This window comes from Chiloscyllium punctatum, chromosome 13, assembly GCF_047496795.1.
Source record: "Chiloscyllium punctatum isolate Juve2018m chromosome 13, sChiPun1.3, whole genome shotgun sequence".
Classification (NCBI taxonomy): domain Eukaryota; kingdom Metazoa; phylum Chordata; class Chondrichthyes; order Orectolobiformes; family Hemiscylliidae; genus Chiloscyllium; species Chiloscyllium punctatum.
In genome coordinates this window covers 38119500-38141880 of record NC_092751.1, presented here as the reverse complement: position 1 = coordinate 38141880, position 22381 = coordinate 38119500, and the positions used below count along the sequence as shown (strand labels likewise).

General features: G+C 44.9%; 1 long non-coding RNA gene across 3 annotated transcripts; it reads left to right on the top strand.

The window, feature by feature from the left end:
- The first annotated feature begins 1195 nt into the window (after positions 1 to 1195).
- On the top strand, positions 1196 to 22170 carry LOC140484536 (uncharacterized). 3 transcript variants are annotated; one of them, XR_011962243.1, is made up of 7 exons: positions 2336 to 4135; positions 6503 to 6594; positions 7538 to 7624; positions 11333 to 11437; positions 16327 to 16433; positions 19210 to 19292; positions 21813 to 22170. It is a non-coding gene; the product is annotated as an uncharacterized lncRNA (long non-coding RNA). The 3 variants fall into 3 exon arrangements; XR_011962244.1 differs by lacking the exons at positions 2336 to 4135; positions 6503 to 6594 and adding an exon at positions 1196 to 1362; XR_011962242.1 differs by lacking the exon at positions 6503 to 6594.
- The last annotated feature ends 211 nt before the right edge of the window (positions 22171 to 22381 follow it).

Genomic DNA, 22381 nt, shown 5'->3' with positions numbered 1-22381 from the left:
TTGAGGGCTATGCGGATCAAGCATAAAAGAGGTGTTGAGATCTGGGTTGGCCCAGCCATGATCTGATAGAATGGGGAACAAGCTGAAGGCGATGAATGCCCTACTCCTGCTCCGATTCCTTGAGGCTCCGTTTCATGTTTTTTTTGTTTCCAAAGAAGAGCGTGATACAATGTGCTAAAGATCTCAAAATGAGGTGTTTATGTACTGATTCAGATTGATTCATCAATCACAGCTATACAGTCATGAGTGGGAAGGCAATTCCCTCCATTAATAAAGGAAATCTACTGCAGAGCTCACACAAAGGGAATTCCTCCCCTCAGTAAACTCTCCCATCACATTACCCAACATATCAGCAAAAGCAGGCCGCACTGCGCATGCTCTAGCTAACAAAGTGACCCGCGAGTGATTGATGTCAGCACCGGACCAATGAAAGGTCGGTGGGCGGATCTGGAGGACCGAGCGGGATGTTGGTCCTCCAACCAATCAAAGTAAATGAAGGGCGGAGCTAAACTAAACCATGTGATCACCCTCGCGCGCGGCGCCGAGTAGATGTAATGAATGCTCGGGAAGTTATGGAGCGAAACGATACGGTAAGGAAAGAAATAAACAGGGAAACGGGAGAAAAACTGTGTTGCTATGAGCGGAGAGGTTTTACAAACAAATTGTGCACGTCGCAAAACACAAATTTGAACGTCTCAGTCCCGTGTTTGCAGTAAACGGGGAATTGCCTCAGCGCGGCTCCAGGGCTGAGTGAGCGCCGCCATCTTTATTCGGGACAACGATTCACTGGACATGGGCACCGCCGCCATCTTTGTAGGGGGCAAGGTGCAGCCAGGCGCATGTGCAGCCTTTCTCTGGTACAGAGTCATTGGGGTCAGAGCAGCCAATACTGCTCTGATTCACCTCTGGGCTCCCTCATGACCACTTTGTCAATATCAAGCTTCCTCCGTCTCGAAAGTAATTTATAGACAAAGGGTTTTTCACTGCGGCCCAGCCCCTGACCATGTACTGCTCTATTATCAGATTACTTTTTTCTTCAATATTTTTGACAGTCAAGAATTTTTTTTTCCAACAAGCAAGTGTATTTTCCTTCCATTTCTGACTATCAAATTCTGCACCATTTTCATTCTCTGTAATCCATTTTGCACTCCCTGAAACATTAACTGTGTTTCTACTTCCACAGATACCAGTGATTAATGCCAAAGCCCTGTTGCCTGTGGAGAGGGTGATGTTTGACTTTCTTGTCCAGCTGCAGTTTGTGTGGTGAAGGTGCTCCTACAATGTGGTTGGATAAGAGACATTACAGAGTATTCATTCAGCAACAGTGATGATGATTTGAAAATAATGTCCAAATCAACAACTGTTTGTATTTCTATTATCATGCCTATAATTTCACAAATACTATTGAGAACTTTAAACATAAGGCCAGAGATGGAGATATTAGGTCAGGTGACCAAAAGCATTGCCAAAAAGCAGGTTTTGAGGGATGTCTTAAAGGTGGAAAGCAGACCTGTGAGGTTTTGGCTGCGAATTTCAGACCAAGCTGCTTCAGCAACTTTAGAAACAGCCACACAGGTGAAGTAATGAATTAAAAAATGGTTGGGAGTCTCGAAGAAAATGGGTTGTCGAGGTCTCAAAGTGTGTGTGGTGCAGGGAGCTAGGGATTATCACAGCCAGGAATTAAATCAAGTGTGAGAATTTTAACTTGAGGGATATTGGCCAGGTGCTGGCAGGTAAGACTAGATTGGGTTGGGGTATCTGGTCGGCATAGACAGGTTGGACCGAAGGGTCTGTTTCCTTGCTGTACATCTCTATGGCTGTATGCTGTTGATTCTAATTAGGAGTCTTTTGATGAATCAACAAGCAGAGATTTAGACTTTCTTGAGATTACAGGGAGGTTGAATGTTGGAAGCTGACCCTGAGTGTGTTTGGAAAATGAAGTCTGGAGATAACACACAATGGATGAGAGTTTCAGTATATGAGCTGAGATGAGGGTGGAATCAGCTAGAATTCGTGATCTTGGAGTGGGACTGAGTTGTCACACTCACCTCACCTCTGGGATTCAGCTGGTTGTCAGATTGTGAATCAGGGCGGTAACACAATCGGGAGCTGAGTGGCCCTGGTGGAGCCTAAAATGAGTGTCACTCAGCTGGCTGTTGCTGAGCAGCTGCTGCTTGGTAGCCCTGTTTATAACATCTTCCATCACTTTACTGCTGATCGAGTGTGGACTGATAGAGGGAAATTGCCTGGGTTGGATTGCCCTGTGTTTTTGTGGGGAACATCCCTGGGCAATGTTCCACATTGTCGGTAGATGCCAGTGCTGGAGCGGTACTTGCCTTGGTGGGTGGCAAGTTCTGGAGCACAGACCATCTTTATTATTGTCAGAATATTTGCAGGGCATGTAGCCTTTGCACTACTTAACCATTTCTTGATGTTATTCAAACTTAATCTAACTGGCTTAAAACTCACATCTGTGATGTTAGAAACCACTGGAGAAGGCTGAGATGGATCATCCCACTTTGCACTTCTGGCTGCAGATTGCTGCAAATGCTGTTAACTTATCTGGTGCATGGTGTGTGAGGCTCCTCCATCAGTAAGGGTGGGGATATCTGTGATGCTTCCTCCAGTGAGTTGTTTAATTGTCCATCACCGTTCACAACTGGGTGTGGCAGAACAGCAGAGCTCCGATCTGTTCCATTGGATGGAGGATCACTTAACTCTGTTGCTTGCTGCTGATGCTGTTTGATATGCAGGTAGTTCTGTTTGGTAGCTTCACCAGGTTGGCACTTCATTTTTAAGTCTGCCTGGTGCTGCTCATGGCATGCCCTCCTTTCCTGCCCATTGTGATGGGTGCGAGCGGGATTTACAAACCCATGAGATTACAGATTGTGCTGGAGTACAGTTCTGCTGCTGTTGATGTCCCACAGTGCCTCAGAGATACCCAGTTTGAGATCCTACATCTCTTCGAAGTCTATCCCATTTAGAACGATGATAGTGCCACTCAACACAATGGAGGTTTTTCTCAACGTTAAGGCAAGACTTTGTCTCCAAAAGGAATGTGAGATGGTCGCTCGTACTGATACTATCATGGCCAGATGTATCTGCCGCTGGTCAATTCTTAACAATGCGATCAAGTATGTTTTACGCTCTTGTTGCTTCCCTCACCACCCGCTGCAGATTCAGTTGAGCAGCTATATCCTTTGGGACCTGGCCAGCTCAGTCAGTAATTCTGTTGCATACCAAGTCTCGATAGTGGACATTGAAATCCTGTACCCAGGGTACGTTTGACACCATTTTACTTCCTCAGTGCTTCCTCCTAGTGCTGTTCAAAATGAAGGAGAACTGATCCATCAGCCAAGGGAAGACGGTACGTGGTAATCAGAAGGAGCCATGAGACCTACTGGTCTCCGGAGCCAATGCTGTGCACTCCCAGGGCAAATCCTCCCTGTCTGTACACCACTGTGCCACCACCTCTGCCTGGTCTGTCCTGCCGGTGGGACAGGACATATCCAGAGATTTTAGGAGAAAGTGAAGACTGCAGATGCTGGAGATCAGAGTCGAGAGTCTGGTGCTGGAAAAACACAGCAGGTCAGGCTGATGAAGGGCTTAGTCTTGAAACGTCGATTCTCCTGCTCCTCGGATGCTGCCTGACCTGTTGTGCTTTTCCAGCACCACACTCTCGATATCTAGGGATGGTGATGGTGGTATCTGGTCATTGTTTGTAAAGGATGATTCCGTGAGTTTGACTATGTCAGGCTGTTCCTTGACCCGTCTGTGAGACAGCTCTCCACATTTTGTCACCAAAAACCATATGTTAGTGAGGAGGACGTTGCACCATCGAGAGGGCTGATTCTGTGGTTGTATTTTCTGGTGCCTTGTTAGTCGCCAACTTGTCCATCCAGTTTCATTCCTGTGTTGAGACTTTGCAGTGATTAATACAGTGAAGTAGCTGGCTGGGCCGCTATCAGATTGGCAGGATTTTCTTCGCCATTGACAATGGTTGCATGGAGATCAGGAGATTCCTAATACGTTGTTTTTTTTCTTGAATTCAGATTCCACCGTCTGCCAAGATGGGATTCGAACCAGGACTTCAGTCATTTGTTTTAATATTCTGGATAAAAGCTAAATACATCAGGTCTGATCACTCATTTTAAGTATCACTAACCCTGGTTTTGTTTCTTTGTAAAACACTGTCCATCATCCTGTCTCCTCCATCCTCCCCTCCAACAACGAGTGAGGAGCACGTGGAGTTTCTCTGTCACTAAGACTGAGATAATCCGATCTGCTGTTTCTCTCCCTCCCACTAGCCTACTGAGCCAAACTGCCTCACGTGGTGTTCCAGGTTTTTGTCCTAAACCTAAATCTTTCTCCAGTGTCTTTTTTTTTAGATTAGATTACTTACAGTGTGGAAACAGGCCCTTCGGCCCAACAAGTCCACACCGCCCCGCCGAAGCGTAACCCACCCATACCCCTACCCCTACATCTACATCTACCCCTTACCTAACACTACGGGCAATTTAGCATGGCCAATTCACCTGACCTGCACATCTTTGGACTGTGGGAGGAAACCGGAGCACCCGGAGGAAACCCACGCAGACACGGGGAGAACGTGCAAACTCCACACAGTCAGTCGCCTGAGGCGGGATTATCAAGCCTTATCAGAGCTCACCTTGACCCTTTACCCTAATCTCGCTAAACTCACTTTCCAACTCTCTTTCCTCCACTGCTGCCTCATCACCCCCCCTCGCCAATTCATAGATATTGTTCCTTGTTCTGTCTTTTGTTCTTTTTTGGTTATGTCCTTCTCTCCCATTCTGTGAAAAACTGATCTTTGACCTCACTGTTGTTGGAAAATCCTGCTCCATCTCCATTCTCTTTTTCCTTTCTGAATTCCTTGCATTTGGTGTCCCTCAACGATCTATCCTTGGTCTCTCCTGTATCTCACGTACATAGTGCCAGGAGGTGATATCATCCAAAAACACTGTGTTAGGTTTGACATGTACACTGACGATGCCCAGCTCTCCCTCCCCATCATCCCTCTCCATTACTCCAATGTTACTCAGTTATCAAACTGTTTACCACACTCCTACTACTCGATTAGCTGCAGTTTCCTCCAATGAAACATTGTCATGGTTAAACCCATTGCCTTACCTTTACGTTTCTGCTGAGCCCCTCCCCCTCACTGGAACTCTCTGAAGCAGAACGACACTCTTCACAATATTGCTGTTATATCTGACCCCAAGGTGACCTTCTGATCAGACATCCACACAATCACAAACACCAGGAATTCCAATTTCTTAAACGTTGCTTTTCTCCACCTCACCCCAGCTCTATTGCTACTGAAACCCCGTACCCGCGCCTGTGTCGCCTTAAACTTGAATCCAAAACAGAACCCTTGATTCCGTGACTCATAATCAGGTTTCAGACTCCCCTCTCAGTGTTTACCCTCAGACACACCCTCTCAGTATTTGTCCTGTCCAACCCCTAAAGACTCCCATCTGTCTCAATGAGATCACCTCTCTTTCTCCAAAATCCAGTGAGTAGAGTCCCAACCTTTTCAGCCTTTATTTAAACGATAATCCCTCCAAATCAGGGATCATCTCATTGAATCTTCCCTGAAATGCCTCCAATAAAGTGACACATTTCCTTATCTAAAGGGACCAAAACTGCTCTCATTACTGCAGATATGGTGGTCTCACCAGCACTTTCACACGTTACTCTCAGGTAGAGACTCCAAACCCTAATACTGAAAATTTTTGAAACAAAACATTCGATTCCCCTTCCTGATTCCCTGTTGTAACTGTGTGGTAGCTTTCTGTGTTTCCTGAACAATTACCCCTGGTCCCTTTGTGGTGCAGCTTTCTACAGTTTCCACCATTTAAATAGTACTTTGTTCTTTTATTATCTCCTCCAAAATGAGCAATTTCCCATTTTTTCCAAGTTACACCCCATCTGGCAACTTGTTGCCTCCTTCTCCTGTGCATCTCTCCCTTTTCATAATCCTCTTAGACCTTTACAGTTATGCCTTTTCTAGGAGATATCCCCCCTTCCCATTCTTCCAAACATTTACTGGGAGCGCTGGGCAGTGGGAAGCAGACAGAGTTGCTATCTTTTTAGGGATACGCTTTGGAGTGATTGAGAAGATTTTCCTACCCATTGGTCAGGATGGAGACAACTTGCCCATCGTTAGGCATTAGCCTTTCACACCCATGTCTTATTGATGAGGCAGAGCGGCAGCACGGAATGAAAGAAAAGAAAGTAATTCTTGTTCCCCATAACTCACTGACGCTTGGATCATTTTCTCCAATGTGTCAAAGAACTGCTTTGTTCAGTCACATGAGATCTCAAGTTGGAATCTCCTAGAAACCCACAGATTTCCCCCTGAGTTGACTGCTGATGTCCTGAAGGGTAATATGTACAGTAATCCTGGGCCACGAGGAGGGGATGGTGTGAGTTTCTAACTTGAACTGATAGTGACAGATTTCATAAACTTGTATTACAGGTGGACGTTCAGATGGTAATCTCAGTAAATATTCTGCTAAACTCTAATTGAATTACTCAGTATATCAGGATCTGGATATTTGCATTGTGTGTGTGAGTATTGTGTTCCAGATCAATCCCATTTGCTGCTTAAAGATTCTCCTTTGAATCATCGCATTCTCTCAAAAGGTCTCCCCAAACCTTCAATGTGTCCTGTAATCCTTTTATGATGACCTGATGAGTGTATGGTTTATTATTCGAATGTGTAATTTTTATATAAGGATGTCTCAGAGAGGGAGCAGAATATTCTTAAAGGGGAGAATAACCATTTTGAGGGGAGGCTGTTGTTTATTGGTATCGATGACATAGGAATAGAAGAGTTCACATTATTGGATCATTGGAATCTCTTGTGGGGTAGAATTGCCCTCCATTAGAAGGATGGATTGTACTGGAAGGGAACAGTTGCTAGTGCTATTCAGGAGGCATTAAACCAGTGAAGGAATGTGGGTAAACCCAGAGAGAGAGAGAGTGAGGGAAGAGCTCAGTCTGACGCTGGTACAGTTCAGACGTCAAACAATCAAGGCAGACAAGGGCAAGGCACAGAATGAGCAGTTACACTGCATTTATTTCAATGCAGGAGGCCCGATAGGTCGGGCAGAGGAGCTCAGGGTATGGTTTTGAACATCGCACTGGGATATTATAGCAATTACAGAGGCATGACTTAATGATGGATAGGACCAGCAGCTTAATGTTTCACTGTATAGATGCTATAACAAAGATAGAAAGGGGGCAACAGAGCAGGGGGAGAGGTATTTTTGATTAGGGATAACATTACAGCTGGGCTTCAAGAGGGTATTCCTGGGAGTACATCGAGGCAGGTTATACAGGTGGAACTGAGAAATAAGAAAGGGATGATCTCCTTATTGGGATGGTAATGTTGACCCCCTTCCCCAATAGTCAGCAGGGAGTTGAGAAGCAAATTTACTAAGAGATCACTTATCTGTAAGAATAGTATGGTTGGGTACAAGACTTGACTTTCTTTGTTATTCATTCACAGGATGAGGGTGTCACTGGCTGGGCCCAAAGGGCAGTAAAGAGTCAACCACATTGCTGTGGGTCTGGAGTCACATGTAGGCCAGACCAGGTAGGGATGGCAGATTCCTTCCCTGAAGGATATTAGTGAATCTGATGAGGTTTTTTTTTTTGCAATAATCAACAATGGATTCATGGTCTTTAATAGATTCTTAATTCCAAATTTTTATTGAATTCACATTCCACTGACTGCCGTGATGGGATCCAAACCCTGGGCCCCAGAACATTATCTGGGTGTCTGGATTATCCATCTAATGATAATCTCACTAGGCCATTTGGTAGGGTGAGTGACTGAGGTATCCGTGGGGCAGCACATCAGCACCAAACATCCCATGGTCTCTGCGGAAGATAGAAAGGGCTGGGGAGGGAGATATATCCCTGGTGGTGGGGTCTGACTGTAGGTAGCAGACATAGCAGAGGTTAATGGAGATTAGTGGGTGGCAGGTGAGGACTGGGGGATTATATTCTTATTGTTGTTGGAGGGTGGGGGAAGGCAGAGGTACAGGAAGTGGAGGATATGCGTTGGAGTGCATTGTTGATCAAGTGGGAGGGAAATGCGGTCCTTGAAAGAGGAAACCTTTCTGGGATGTCCTGGAGTGGAATTGCTTCTCCTGGGAGCAGATATGGCAGAGGCGGCGGAATCGGGAGTACAGGATCACATTTTTACAGGAATATACTCGAGGGTAATCAGGAGAGCAAAAAGGGGACTTGAAATATCTCTAGGACATAGTTTAAGGAGAATCCAAAGAGATTCTACAAATACTTTAAGGATAAAATAATAACCAGACACAGAATAGGACCCCTTAACGATCAACAAGGCCATCTATGGAACAACAGGAATTGGGAGAAATACTCTGCTATTCTATTCTAGAGAGTCTGGAGAAATAAATAGTGATAACTTGAAAAGTGTCTATATTACAGAGGAGGAAGTACTGGATGTCTTAAACAGTAGCAAGGTGGATAAATCCCTGGGACCTGATCAGGTGTATCCCAGAAATTTGTGGAAAGCTAGGAAGGTGATGGCAGTGCCCCTCCCTGAGGTATTTATATCAATGTTTGTGACAGGTGAGGTGCTGGAAGATGGGTGCCATTATTTAAAAAACGTGGTAAGGAAAGGCCAGGGAACAAGAGAACAGTCAACCTAACGTCAGTGGTAGGTAAGTTGTTGGAAGGGATTCTGAGGGACAGGATTTACGTGTATTTGGAAAAATGAGGAATGATTAGTGATAGTCAACGTGGCTTTGTGTGTGGGAAATTCTCTCTCTCTAACTTGATTGAGTTATTTTGAAGATGTGACAAAGATGATTGATGAAGGCAGACTGTGGACGTTGTCTATATGGACCCTGAACGATGTTCCACAAAGCAGACTCGTTAGCAAGGTTAGATAACATGAAATGTTGGGAGAACTAGCCATTTGGATACAAAACTGGCTTGAAGGTAGGAGGCAGAGGATGGCGATGGAGGGTTGCTTTGTGGACTGGAGGCCTGTGAGCAGCATTGTCCTGCTGGAATGGATATTGGGCCCTTAAATAAATGACTTGGATGTGAAGAGATGAGATATGGTCAGTGGGTTTACAGAAGACACCAAAATTGGAGGTGTAGTGGACAATGAAGAAGGTTAGTTCAGAATGCAACAGAATCTTAACCAGATGGGCCATTGGAGTGAGGAATGGCAGACTGGGTTCAATTTAGACAAATGTAAGCTGTTGGATTTTGGAAAGGCAAATCAGGGCAAGACTTGTACACTTAAAGTCCTTGGGAATGTTGCTGAACATAGAGACCATGGAGTACAGGTTCATTGTTCCTTGAAAGTAGAGTCGCAGGTAGGCAGACAAGTGAAGGTGGTGTTTGGTATGCTTATATTTATTGGCCAATGCATTGAGTACAGAAGCTGGGACGTCAAATTGTGGTTGGACAGGACATTGATTAAGCCATTTCAGGAATTATGTTTTAAGTTCGAAATTCCCTGTTCTGGAAAGGATGTTGTGAATCTTGAAAGAGTTCAGACAAGATTTACAAAGACTTTGCTAGGGTTGGAGGATTTGGGCTACAAGGAGAGGCTGAATAGGCCAGGGTTAATTTCCTCGGAGAGTCAAATACTGAGAGGTGACTTCATGGAGATTTATAAAATCATAAGGGGCATGGATAAGGTGAACAGCCAGGGTCTTTTCCCCCCAGTTAGGTGGGTTCAAAACAAGATCACATGGGCTTAAGTTGAGAGGGCAAAGATTAAAAACGGATCTAAGGAGCAAAGTTTTCAAGCGGTGTGTGGTGTATGTGTGGAATGAGCTGCCAGATGAAGTAGTGGAGGCTGATTCAATTACAACATTTGAAAGGCATCCGATTGGGTACGTGAATATGATACGGACCAATAGCTGGCAAATGGGGCTCCATTTGTTGAGGATTCCGAGTTGTCATGGACCAATTGGACCAAAGGTCTGTTTCTGTGCTGTACATCTCTATGACACTAATAACTGAAAATAAGATGTGTTCCTCTTTTGTGGAGAGCTAGCAGAAGCACAGATAATTGTCCTTGGAGCTGAGAAGGTTAAACAGTGATTTTGACCAGGTGCAAATTTGTTTCTAGGATATCTAATCTGCAGAGAGAGGGGAATTGTTAACAATGTCACAATTTTAGTAACTATTTTCAGGTAATTGGCAAATTATGTGAACATTATTTTATTCAGTAAGTTCTGAGTATCTGGAACAGTCTGAATGGCAGCTGGACACAGACTCAGCAGTTATTCATAAACAGATTTGGAATTTTACTTTTTAAGGGAAGATTTGGGGGGCTATGGGCAAATGGGAAGGGTACTGGGACAGATTTGCAGCATCTCCAGAGGGAGAGGGTACATCCCAAATGGGCTGAATAGCCCCAGCCCCTGTGCTCTGTGATACTGCCCCATTGACTGTGAATGTTGAAGCTCATCCGAGGGCAGAGAGAGGGAGGAGCCCTCCACTCTCATCACAATGGGGCCCGAAGATTGATGTCAGCGCAGGCCAATGGGGGGCAGAGGGCAGTACTGGAGGACCAGGTTGTACCAGTTTGTCGTCCAACCAATCGGAGTGAATGCGGGCATCCTCAAGGCTGGAACTAAAGAAAGGCACATATCACAGAGATCTCAGAAACTGGAGGACATGAGATAGGGAGCGTTCTGTGGCTGGTGAGGAATTCTATAAATAAAGAAGAGTTGTGAGGCTGGATGAAGTGACAGTGATCGGGAGAGTTGAGGATGGAGGAATTTAGAGTTAGTGAGAATTAGAGTCCTAACATTATACAGCAAGGAAACAGGCCCTGTGGTCCAACCAGTCCATGCCGACCATAATTCCAAACTGAACTAATTGTACCTGCCTCTGATTGGTCAATATCCATCCAAATATTTCCTATTTATGTACTTATCTGCAGGTCTTTTAAATATTGTGATTGTATTCACAGCTACCGCTTCCTCTGGAAGTTCATTCCACGTGTGTAATTTTTTTTTAAAAACCCTAATGTCTTTCCTCAAATCTTTCTCATTTCTTCTCAAAATGAATGCACCCGAGTTTTGAATCCCCCTCTCCCCCGGCCATTCACCTTATCTACACTCTTTCTGATTTTGTAAACCTCTAATAAGGTCATCCTTCAACCTTGTGCATGCCAGTGAAAAAAATTCCCAGCCTATCCAGCCTCTCCTTAGAACACAATCCCTCCATTCATGGCAACCTGCTGGTAAATCTCTTCTGAACCTGCTCCAATTTAATAATATCCTTCCTATAACAGCACAACCAGAACTGGACAGAGTATTCCAGAAGAGGCCTCCCCAACGTCCTGTACATCCTCAACATAACGTCCCAACTCCTGGACTCAGAGGTCTGAACAATGAAGGTAAGTGTGCTAAGCACCTTCTTAACCACCCTGTCTACATGTAACACAAACTTCAAAGACCTGAAGCCCTCGGTCTCTTTGTTCCCATATCACTACTCAAGGCCCTACTTTTATTGAGTATAAGTCCTGCCCTCGTTTGTTTTGTCAAGATGTTATATTTTGCATTTATTCCAATCAAAAAAATTTTTGAGTATAAAAGCTGTAGGAGTATAATTAAGAGGGAAATCAGGAGGCAAAAAAGGGACGTGAGATAGCTTTGGCAAATAGGGTTAAGGATAATCCGAAGGGCTTTTGTAAATACATGAAGAAAAAAAGGATAACTAGGGAGAAAATAGAGACCCTCAAAGATCAGCAAGGCAGCCATTGAGTGGAGCTGCAGGCGATGGGCGAGATAGGGAGACAAGTATTTTGCATTAGTGTTTACTGTGAAGAAGTACATGGGAGATATAGAATGTGGGGAAATAAATGGTGACATCTTGAAAAATGTCCATATTACAGAGGAGGAGGAGGAGGAGGTGCTGGATGAGTGGCTAAGGAGCTGGTGCAGGGGAAAAGGATTCACGTTTTTTTGGATCGTTGTGATCTCCTCTGGAGTAGAGTTGACCTGCATAAGAAGGATGGATTGTACCTGAATTGGAAGGGAGGGAGACTTGCCAGTGATACTCGGGAGGCATTAAACCAGTGAGGGAGTGGGTGTAAACCCAAGAAGATAGTGAGAAAAGAGGTATGTCTGAGGCTGGTACAGTTCAGAAGTCAAATAGTCAAGGCAGGCAAGGGCAAGGCACAGAATGAAGACGGACTGAGCAGTTGCACTGCATTTACTTCAATAGAAGTCACCTGACAGGGAAGGCCGATGAGCTCAGGGTATGGTTTTGAACATGGCACTGGGATATTATAGTAATTACAGAGGCATCACTCAGGGATGGATAGGCCTGGCAGCTTAATGTTCCCAGGGTATAGATGCTATAGCAAGGATAGAAAGGGGGATAAGAGAGGAGGGGGGAGTGGCATTTTTGATTCGAAATAGCATTATGTTTTTGCTTAGGGAGGATATTTCTGGGAATATGGTCAGTGAAGTTATTTAGGTGGAACTGGGAAATGAGAATGGGATGATCACCTTATTGGGGTTTTCTGCATGGATTTCGTCTGGGCCCTCTGGTTTCCTCCCACAGTCCAAAGATGTGCAGGTTGGGTGGATAATCCGGGCTGAATTGCGCATAATGTTCAGGGATGTACAGGTTGGGTGGCCCTGGGAAATGCAATGTTACAGGGGCAGGTTAGGAGGCTTTCAGGGTCAGTATCAATGTGATGGGCTGAATGACCTGTTTCCACACTGTTGGGATTCTCTGATAATTCTATTTTTAAAATAGTTACAGAAAATAATAGACCAGATTGAAAAGTTAAGGTTCTGAATTGGACAAAGGCCAATTTTGATGGCACAAGGCAAGAACTTTCATCTGGCCCCTCAAGCCTGCTCTACCATTCAATAAGATCAGGCCTGATCTTTTCATGGCCTCAGCTCCACATTCCTGCTCTCTCACCATAACCCTTCATTCCTTTCCTGTTCACAAATCTACATTTTGACCTAACGATAGTCAAGTTGATAATGTCAAATGCTGCACTCGGCAGGGAATTCCACAGATTCACAACCCTTTAGCTGAAGAAGCTCCTCCTGAACTCAGTCCTAAATCTGCTCCCCCTTATTTTGAGGTAATGCTCTGTAGTTTGACCCGCCCCCAGTGGAAATAGCCTCCCTGCTTCTATCTTATCTACTCCCTTCATAATTTTATTTTTTCTGATGCAACCTCCCATTCTTCTAAATTACAATGACTATAGAACCAGTTTTCTCAATCTCTCCACATACACCAACCCTCAACTCCCAACTCAAACTAGTGAACCTCCTCTGTACTCCCTCCAGTCTCAGTACATCCTTCCTGAAGTAAGGAGACCAAACCTGTACACAGTACTCCAGGTGTGGCCTCACCAGCACCCTGTACAGCTGCAGCATAACCATCCCTCTAGCAATGAAGGACAATATTCCCTTCACTGCCTTAATTACCTGCTGCACCTGCAAACCAACTTCCTGTGATTCATGCACAAGGACACCCAGCTCCCTCTGTACAGCAGCATGATGCACGTTTTCACCATTTCATCATCCAGTTTGCTGTTAGTCCGACCAAAATGGATGACCTCACATATCCCAACATTGAACTCCATCTGCCAGACCCTTACCCACTCACTTAACCTATCTATGTCCCTGTGCAGACTGACAGAGGCCTCTGCAGACATTGCTCTACCTCATCTTTGTATCAAATGTGAACTCTGACACCGTACACTTGGTCCTCAACTCCAAAACATTTGTGTAAATTGCAAATAGTTGTAGTGCCAACACTAATCCAAACACCCGTTTATCCCCATTCTTTATTTTTTGTTGGTTAACCGATCCTGTATCAATGATAATTACCCATAATGCCATGCATCTTTACCTTATACAGCAGCCTTTTATGTGGCAACTTATTGAATACCTTCTGGAAATCCAGGTACATCACATCCACCGAGTCCATCTTGTCCAACGCACTCGTCGTATCCTCAAATAATTCCAGTAAATGCGTTAAACGTGACCTGCCTTTCATGAATCCATGCTTTGTCTGCTCAATGAGACAATTTCTACCCAGATATCTCACCACTACTTCCTTGAGAGATTCAAGCATTTTCCCCACTACAGAAGTTAAGCTAACGGGTCCGTTTTGAAAAATAGTGGCACCACATTTGCAGCTTCCAGTCTGTCAAAACCATCCCAGAATCCAACAAATGGTAGTGAATTATCACGAGGTCTATTTGTTACTACCCCCAGCCCCCCCCCCATCTCCTTTAGTCCCTGGGATGCATTCCATCAGGGCCAGGAGACCCATCTACCTTTCGGCTGTTATCTTTCCCAACATTACCTCTTTACTGAGAATGATTGCTTCTCTGTCCTCATCTGCCATTGCCTCCATAGGCCTGCGACAATGAGAGTACACAGACAATGTGTTCCTGTTAAGGCCAAGACTGGTAGGTGTAGAGAATGCAGCCTATTGAAAGAAATTGAGGGCCTGGTCAAGAAAATGAAGGAGGCATATGGCAGGTACAGAGAGCTGTTTTTGTGTGAATCCCGAGCGGAGTATAGGGGCAGTAAGAGTATACTCGAGGTAAACCAGGAGGGCAAAAAGGGGACGTGAGATAGCTTCAGGAAATAGGTTTAAGGAGAATCCAAAGTGATTGTACAAATACACTAAGGACAAACGAGTAACCAGGCAGAGAATAGGTACCCGCAAAAATCATCAAGGCTGTCTGTGGAACCGCAGGAGGTGAGAGATTCTGTGTGAGCGGAGAGGTTTTGCAAACAAAATGTGCACATCGGAAAACACAAATTTGAACATCCCAGTATCGTATTTTCAGTAAACGGGGAATTGCCTCAGTGTGGCTGCAGGCATGGGTGTGTGCCGCCATCTTTATTTGGGTCAAAAATTCACTGGACACGTGCGGAGCCACCAGCTTTTTAGGGGGCAAGGTGCAGCCTTTCTCCTGGTACAGAGTCATTGGGCAGGATTTTCACAGAGCACATTCAAACTCAGAGAAATGGATGTTTATTTCTGGATTTGTTTCGTCATTCATTTAAATAATTTGGTATCGTAAATGAGTTTGCAGGTCATACAAATGAAGAAGGTTACCTCAGATGACAATGATATATTGATCAGATGGGGTTTAATTTAGGTAAATGTTAGGTGCTGCAGTTTGGAAAAGCAAATCACGGCAGGACTTAGACACTGAATGGCAAGGCCCTGGAGACGTTTGCAGAATAAAGAGACCTTGGACCGCAGGTTCATAGTCCTTGCAAGTCAAGTTGCAGGTAGATAGGAAGATGAAGAAGGTGTTCAGTATATTTTCCTTTATTGGTTAGAACATTGATCATAGGATGTGGGAGGTCATGTTGCTGTATAGGACATTCGTTAGGCCACTTTTGGAATATTGTGTGCAATTCTGGCCTGCCTCCTATCAGAAGGGTGCTGTGAAACTTGAAAGGTTTCGAAAAAAGACTTACAAGGATGTTGTTAGGGTTGGAGGATTTGAGGTGTAGGGTGAGGCATAAAAGGCTGTGGCTGTTTTCCCTGGAGTGCCATAAGCTGAGCGGTGATGTTATGGAGGTTTATACAATCATGAGGGGCATGAATAGAGTAAATGAACAAGGTGTTTTCTCTGGAGTAGTGGTGTCCAAAAGTAGAGGACATTGCTTTAGGGTGAACAGATAAAATTTCAAAGGGGCCGAAAGGACAACTCTTTCATGCAGTGGGTGGAATGAGCTGCCAGAGGAAGTGGTGGAGGCTAGTACAATTAAAACATGTTAAAGGCATCTCAATGGACACATGATATGATTAGGAAGCTTTTACAGGGATATGGGCCAAGTGTTGGCAAATGGAATAGACTAGGTTCGGATTCCTGTTTGGCAAGGATGAGTTAGACTGAAGGGTCTGTGTTGGTGCTATACATCTCTATGACTGTGGGATCATAACAGCTTATACTGCTCTGCTTCATCTCTGGGCTCCCTCATGACCACTTTGTCAATATCTGGCTTCCTCAGTCTCGAACAATAGGTGTATTTTTGGTCTGTTTGGTATTTTGCTATTATTTTTACAGACATTTTTGTAAGTTAATTTTTCACTGCCTCCCAGCCCCTGACCATGTGCTGCTTATCAATATTTTCTGTAAAATCTTTAGCAGTCAAGAATTCCTTTTTCCAATAAGCAAGTGTATTTTCCTTCCATTTCTGACTATCTCATTCTGCACCATTTTCATTCCCTGTAATCCATTTTGCACTCCTTGAAACATCAACTGTGTTTCTCCTTCCACAGATACCAGTGATTAATGCCAAAGTCCTGTTGCCTGTGGAGAGGGTGATATTTGACTTTCTTGTACAGCTGCAGTTTGTGTGGTGAAGGTGCTTCCACAATGTGGTTGGGTAAGAGACATTACAGAGTATTCATTCAGCAACAGGAAAGATCTGAAGATAATATCCAAATAAACAACAGTTTGTATTTTTATTATCCTGCTTATAATTCCACAAAAATATTATTGAGAATTTTCAACATCAGGCCAGAGATGGTGATATTAGGTCAGGTGACCAAAAGCGTTGTCAAATAAGCAGGTTTTGAGGAATGTCTTAAAGGTGGAAAGCAGACCTGTGAGGTTTTAGCTGCGAATTTCAGACCAAGCTGCTTCAGCAACTTTAGAAACAGCCACACAGGTGAAGTAATGAATTAACAATCATTGGGAGTCTCGAACAGAATGGGTTGTCGAAGTCTTCAAGGATGTGTGATGCGGCGAGCTTGGGATGATCACAATCAGGAATTAAATCAAGGGTGAGAATTTTAAATTGAGGGATGTGGGCCGGATGCTGGCAGGTGAGACTAGATTGGGTTGGGATATCTGGTCGGCATGGACGGGTTGGATTGAGGGTCTGTTTCCATGCTGTACATCTCTGTGGCTCTATGTTGTTGATTATGAATAGCAGCCTTTTGATGAATCAACAAGTTTTGGTACGAGGGAGTACTTGGGCAGCAGAGATTTAGATTTTCTTGAAATTACAGGGAGGTTGAATGTGGGAAGCTGGCCAGGAGTGTGTTTGGATAATGAAGTCTGGAGATAACACACGATGGATGAGAGTTTTAGTAAATGAGCTGAGATGAGGGTGGAATCAGCTGGAATTAGTGATCTTGTAGTGGGACTGGGCTGTCACTCTCACCTCACCTCTGGGATTCAGTTAGTTGTCAGGCTGTGAATCAGGGCGGTATCACAATCGGGAGCTGAGTGGCCCTGGTGGAGCCTAAAATGAGTGTCACTCAGCTGGCTGTTGCTGAGCAGCTGCTGCTTGATAGCCCTGTTGATGACATCTTCCATCACTTTACTGCTAATCGAGTGTAGACTGATAGAGGGAAATTGCCTGGGTTGGATTGCCCTGTGTTTTTGTGTTGAACATCCCTGGGCAATGTTCCACATTGTCGGTAGATGCCAGTGCTGGAGCAGTACTTGGCTTGGTGGTTGGCAAGTTCTGGAGCACAGACCATCAGTATTATTGCCAGAATATTTGCAGGACCCATAGCCTTTGCACTACTTAACCATTTCTTGATGTTATTCAAACTGAATCGAACTGGCTTAAAACTCACATCTGTGATGTTAGAAACCACTGGAGAAGGCTAAGATGGATCATCCACTTGACACGTCTGGCTGAAGATTGCTGCAAATGCTGTCATCTTATCTGGTGCATGGGTGTGTGAGGCCCCTCCATCAGTAAGGGTGGGGATATCTGTGATGCTTCCTGCAGTGAGTTGTTTAATTGTCCATCACAGTTCACAACTGGGTGTGGCAGAACTGCAGAGCTCCGATCTGTTCCATTGGTTGTGGGACCGTTTAGATCTGTTGTTTGCTGCTGATGCTGTTTGATATGCAGATGGTCCTGTTTGGTAGCTTCACCAGGTTGGCACTTCATTTTTAGGTCCAGGTTGGCACTTCATTTTTAGGTCTTCCTGGTGCTACTCTTGGCAGGCCCTCCTTTACTGTCCATTGTGACGGGCGAGTGCCAGACTTACAAACGCATCAGATTACAGATTGTGCTGGAGTACAGTTCTCAGAGATACCCAGTTTGAGATCTACATCTCTTCAAAATCTGTCCCATTTAGAATGGTGATAGTGTCACTCAACACAATGCAGGTTTTTCTCAACTTTAAGGCAAGACTTGTGTCTCCAAAAGGAATGTGTGATAGTCGCTCTTACCGATACTGTCATGGCCAAATATATCTGCCGCTGGTCAATTCATAACAATGAGATCAAGTATGTTTTACACACTTGTTGGTTCCTTCACCACCCGCTGCAGACTCAGTTGAGCAGCTATGTCCTTCAGGACCTGGCCAGCTCAGTCAGTAATTCTGTTGCAGAGTTAGTCTCGATTGTGGACATTGAAATCCTGTACCCAGAATACGTTTGACACCATTTTACTTCCTCAGTGCTTCCTTCAAATGTTGCTCAACATGAAGGAGAACTGATCCATCAGCCAAGGGAGGACGGTACGTGGTAATCAGCAGGAGCCATGAGATTTCCTAGTGTCCGTAGTCAATGCTGAGTACTGCAAGGGCAAATCCTCCCTGTCTTATGCCACGATATCTGCTTGGTCTGTCCTGCTGGTGGGGCAGGACATATCCAGAGATTACAGGAGAAAGTGAAGACTGCAGATGCTGGAGATCAGAGTCAAGGGTCTGGTGCTGGAAAAGCACAGCAGGTCAGGCTGATGAACGGCTTAGGCTCGAAACATCGATTCTCCTTCTCCTCAGATGCTGCCTGACCTGTTGTGCTTTTCCATCATCACAATCTCAATATCTTGGGATGGTGATGGTGGTGTCTGGTCATTGTCTGTAAGGGTTGATTTCATGAGTATGACTATGTCAGGCTGTTCCTTGATTGGTCTGTGAGACAGCTCTGCACATTTTGGCACCAAAATCCAGATGTTAGTCTGGAGGACATGGCACCATCGAGAGGGCTGATTCTGTGGTTGTATTTTCTGGTTCCTTCTTAGATGACGAGTGGTCCATCCAGTTTCATTCCTTTGTTGAGACTTTGCAGTGATTAATACAGTGAGTAGGTTGCTGGGCCACTGTCAGGTTGGCAGGGTTTTTTCTGCCATTGACAATGTTTCCATGGAGATCAGGAGATTCCTAATTCCAGTTATTTTTTCTTGAATTCAGATTCCGCCATCTGCCAAGATGGGATTCGAACCAGGACTTCAGTCGTTTGTTTTAATATTTTGGATAAACGTTAAATACATTAGGTTTGTTCACTCACTTTAAATATCACTTACCCAGGTTTTGTTTCTTTGTGAAACACTGTCCATCATCCTGTCTCCTCCATCCTTCTCTCTAACAGCAAGAGTTTGGAGCACATGGAGTTTCTCTGTCACTAAGACTGAGATAATCCGATCTGCTGCTTCCCTCCCTCCCTCCCACTCGCCCGCCGAGCCAAACTGCCTCACGTGGTGTTCCTGGTTTTTGTCCATACCTACATCTTTCTCCAATCTCATCTCATGTCAAGCCTTATCAGAGCTCATCTTGACCCTTAACCCTAATCGCACTAAACCATAGACTTTCCAACTCTCTTTTCTCCTCATCAGTCTCCCTCACCGATTCACAGACATTGTTCCTTGTTCTGTCTTTTCTGGTTATGTCCTTCTCTCCCATTCTGTGAAAAACTGACATTTGACCTCACGGTGGTTGGAAAATCCTGCTCCATCTCCACTCTCCCTTTCCTTCCTGAATTCCTTGCATTTGGTGTCCCTCATGGATCTATCCTTGGCCCCTCCTGTATCTTGCCTACATACTGCCAGGAGGTGACATTGTGCAAAAGTACCATGTTGGGTTTCACATGTACACTGATGATGCTCAGCTCTCCCTCCCCATCATCCCTCTCCCATTACTCCACTGTTACTCAGTTATCAAACTGCTTACCACATTCCCACTACTCGATTAGGTGCAGTTTCCTCCAATGAAACATTGTCAAGGTTAAACCCATTGCCTTACACACTCCTTTCCCTTACTGCTGGACCTCTCCCTCTCACTGGGAACGATGCAGCAGAACTAGACTCTTCACAATACTGCTGTTATATCTGACGCGAAGATGACCTTCTGATTAGACATCGACACAATCCCAAACACCAGGAATCCCAATCTCTAAACTGTTGCTTTTCTCCTCTTCACCCTAGCTCCATTACTACTGAAAGCCCTTACCCGTGTCAGTGTTGCCTTAAACTTGACGAATCCAAAGCAGAACCCTTGATTCGGTGACTGGCTCAGAATCTGGTTTCAGACTCCCCTCTCAGTATTTACCCTTAGACACATCAGTATTGATTCTATTAAACACCTTAAGAATCTGGTGGTGTGGTCTGATTGTTTGTGGTGGAAAAGGCAGAGGATGATGTATGTATCTGGGTGGAAGGTAAGGACTTGGTGGGGGGAGTTCTATCCTTGTTGCAGTTGGAGGGGTGGGTTTCAAAAGCAGAGGTGCAGGAAGTGGAGGAGATACATTGGCTGGTATTGACTACATGGGAGGGGAAATTGCAGTCATTGAAATACGGGACCATTTGGTATGTTCTGGCTTCACTGGAACACAGCAGTAAGCATGAGATCGAGATGTTGGCCAGGGAACAGGCTCGTGTGTTAAAGTGGCAGGCAGCTGGAAGCTCAGGGTCTGTTTTTGCAGCAGAACATAGATCATCAGTCGCCATTTCCGCCACCTCCACTGATATGCTGCCAGACACAGGTTCCTGTCCCCTCCATGCACCCTCCCAGCCAGATTGTAATCCACTCCTTTTTCTTTCCAAATGCTCCAGTCTCTCTTTGGGTTCTGTCCCTCCCTGTTATTTACGCTTTAACGCCTATCTCCTGCAATACAAAGATCTGCAGGTTAGTTGAATTGGCCAAGCTAAATTTCCCATAATGCTCAGGGATGTATAGGTTAGGTGCATTAGTCAGGAGAAATATACAGTAGTAGGGTAGGGGAATGGGAATGGGTCTGGGTGGGATACTCTTCGGAGGAATGCCGTGGACGTTTTGGGCCGAATAGCCTGTTTCCATGCTGTCAAGATTCTAATTTTCCCAGCTCCCATCAGATCTGAGGAAGGACCACTGGATTTCTGTTCCCTGATGCTGCCAGACCTGCTGAGCTTTCCCAGCACCTTCTGCTTGTTGTTCCTGATTGACACCATCCATACACCTTCTGGGTTTGATTCAGACAGGGGGAGGATCCCAGTACTGACCTCATAATGGGGTCCAGCTGATTGATGGCAGCTTCGGACCAATAGGAAAAAATGGTGGGACTGGTGGACCAAGTGGAACCAGCTGGTCATCCAAACAATGGGAGTGAATGAGGGGCGTGGCCAGTGGGATGACACGTCACCAGTAACTCTGCCTGTGCAGTGCCACGTGACTCGGCCGTCGGTGAATGTGAGAGACACAAACAGGGAAGGGGAGAGTGGCCTCAGAGACAGGGAGATAATGAGTCACTTTAGGGACGTTTTAATTACACTCTGTGTGGTTTGTAAGTCTGAATTAGAACTCTTAGTCCCGCGTTTGCAGCAGATGGGAAAATGGCTGCGGCCCTTAGGCAGTGACAGGCCCTGGGATGTGGCTGCCATCTTTATTGGGGGCAAGGTACAGGTGAGGCACATGTGCATGTTCCCTTCCTAGGACGGGGGGTGCGATTTGAAGAGAGGCATTTACACATTAAGCACATACCAAGAGAAAAGTATGTCTTTATATTCTTCCAGAGAGTTTTGTTTTGTGAATTCATTTCATAGGATATTAAATCAGAATAATTGAGGCTGGGATCTCAAAAGCAAGTTTTTACAGTCAATGGAGTCATCAGGATCTGAATATCATTGGCATTTAACTGTGAAAGGAGAAAGGTTTGTCTGTTCTGTTTGTGGTAAAATATCTCCAATATTTTTGTTAAGCAGAAAGATGTACAAATTCATGGTTGGGTCACCCTTTGGGTATGTGCTCTGTTCTGGGCCCTGCAGCTGAGGAAGGAGATATTGGCCTGAGAGGGAGCACAGATTTATCCAGATGACACCTCGTCTCTTTGTAAGAACTCTCAGATTTAGACCCAATCACCCACTTCATGATGTTAACCTGTAAACTTCATATTTTCAATTACCTGCAAACTTCCCATTAAAAGTCCTTTTGGACTCAAATTCCAGTACCTTTTCAGGTAGAATGTTCCAGGTTCTGACAACTGTCTGTTCATTCAGAAACTGCTGAGGTCCATGTTGACTCTGGGTTTACAAAGGGCTGAGCTGAAAGGTGAGGTGCTGTCCCTGAGCTCCCATTGAGATACATTGGAACAGTACAGGAGGCTGAGGGCAAT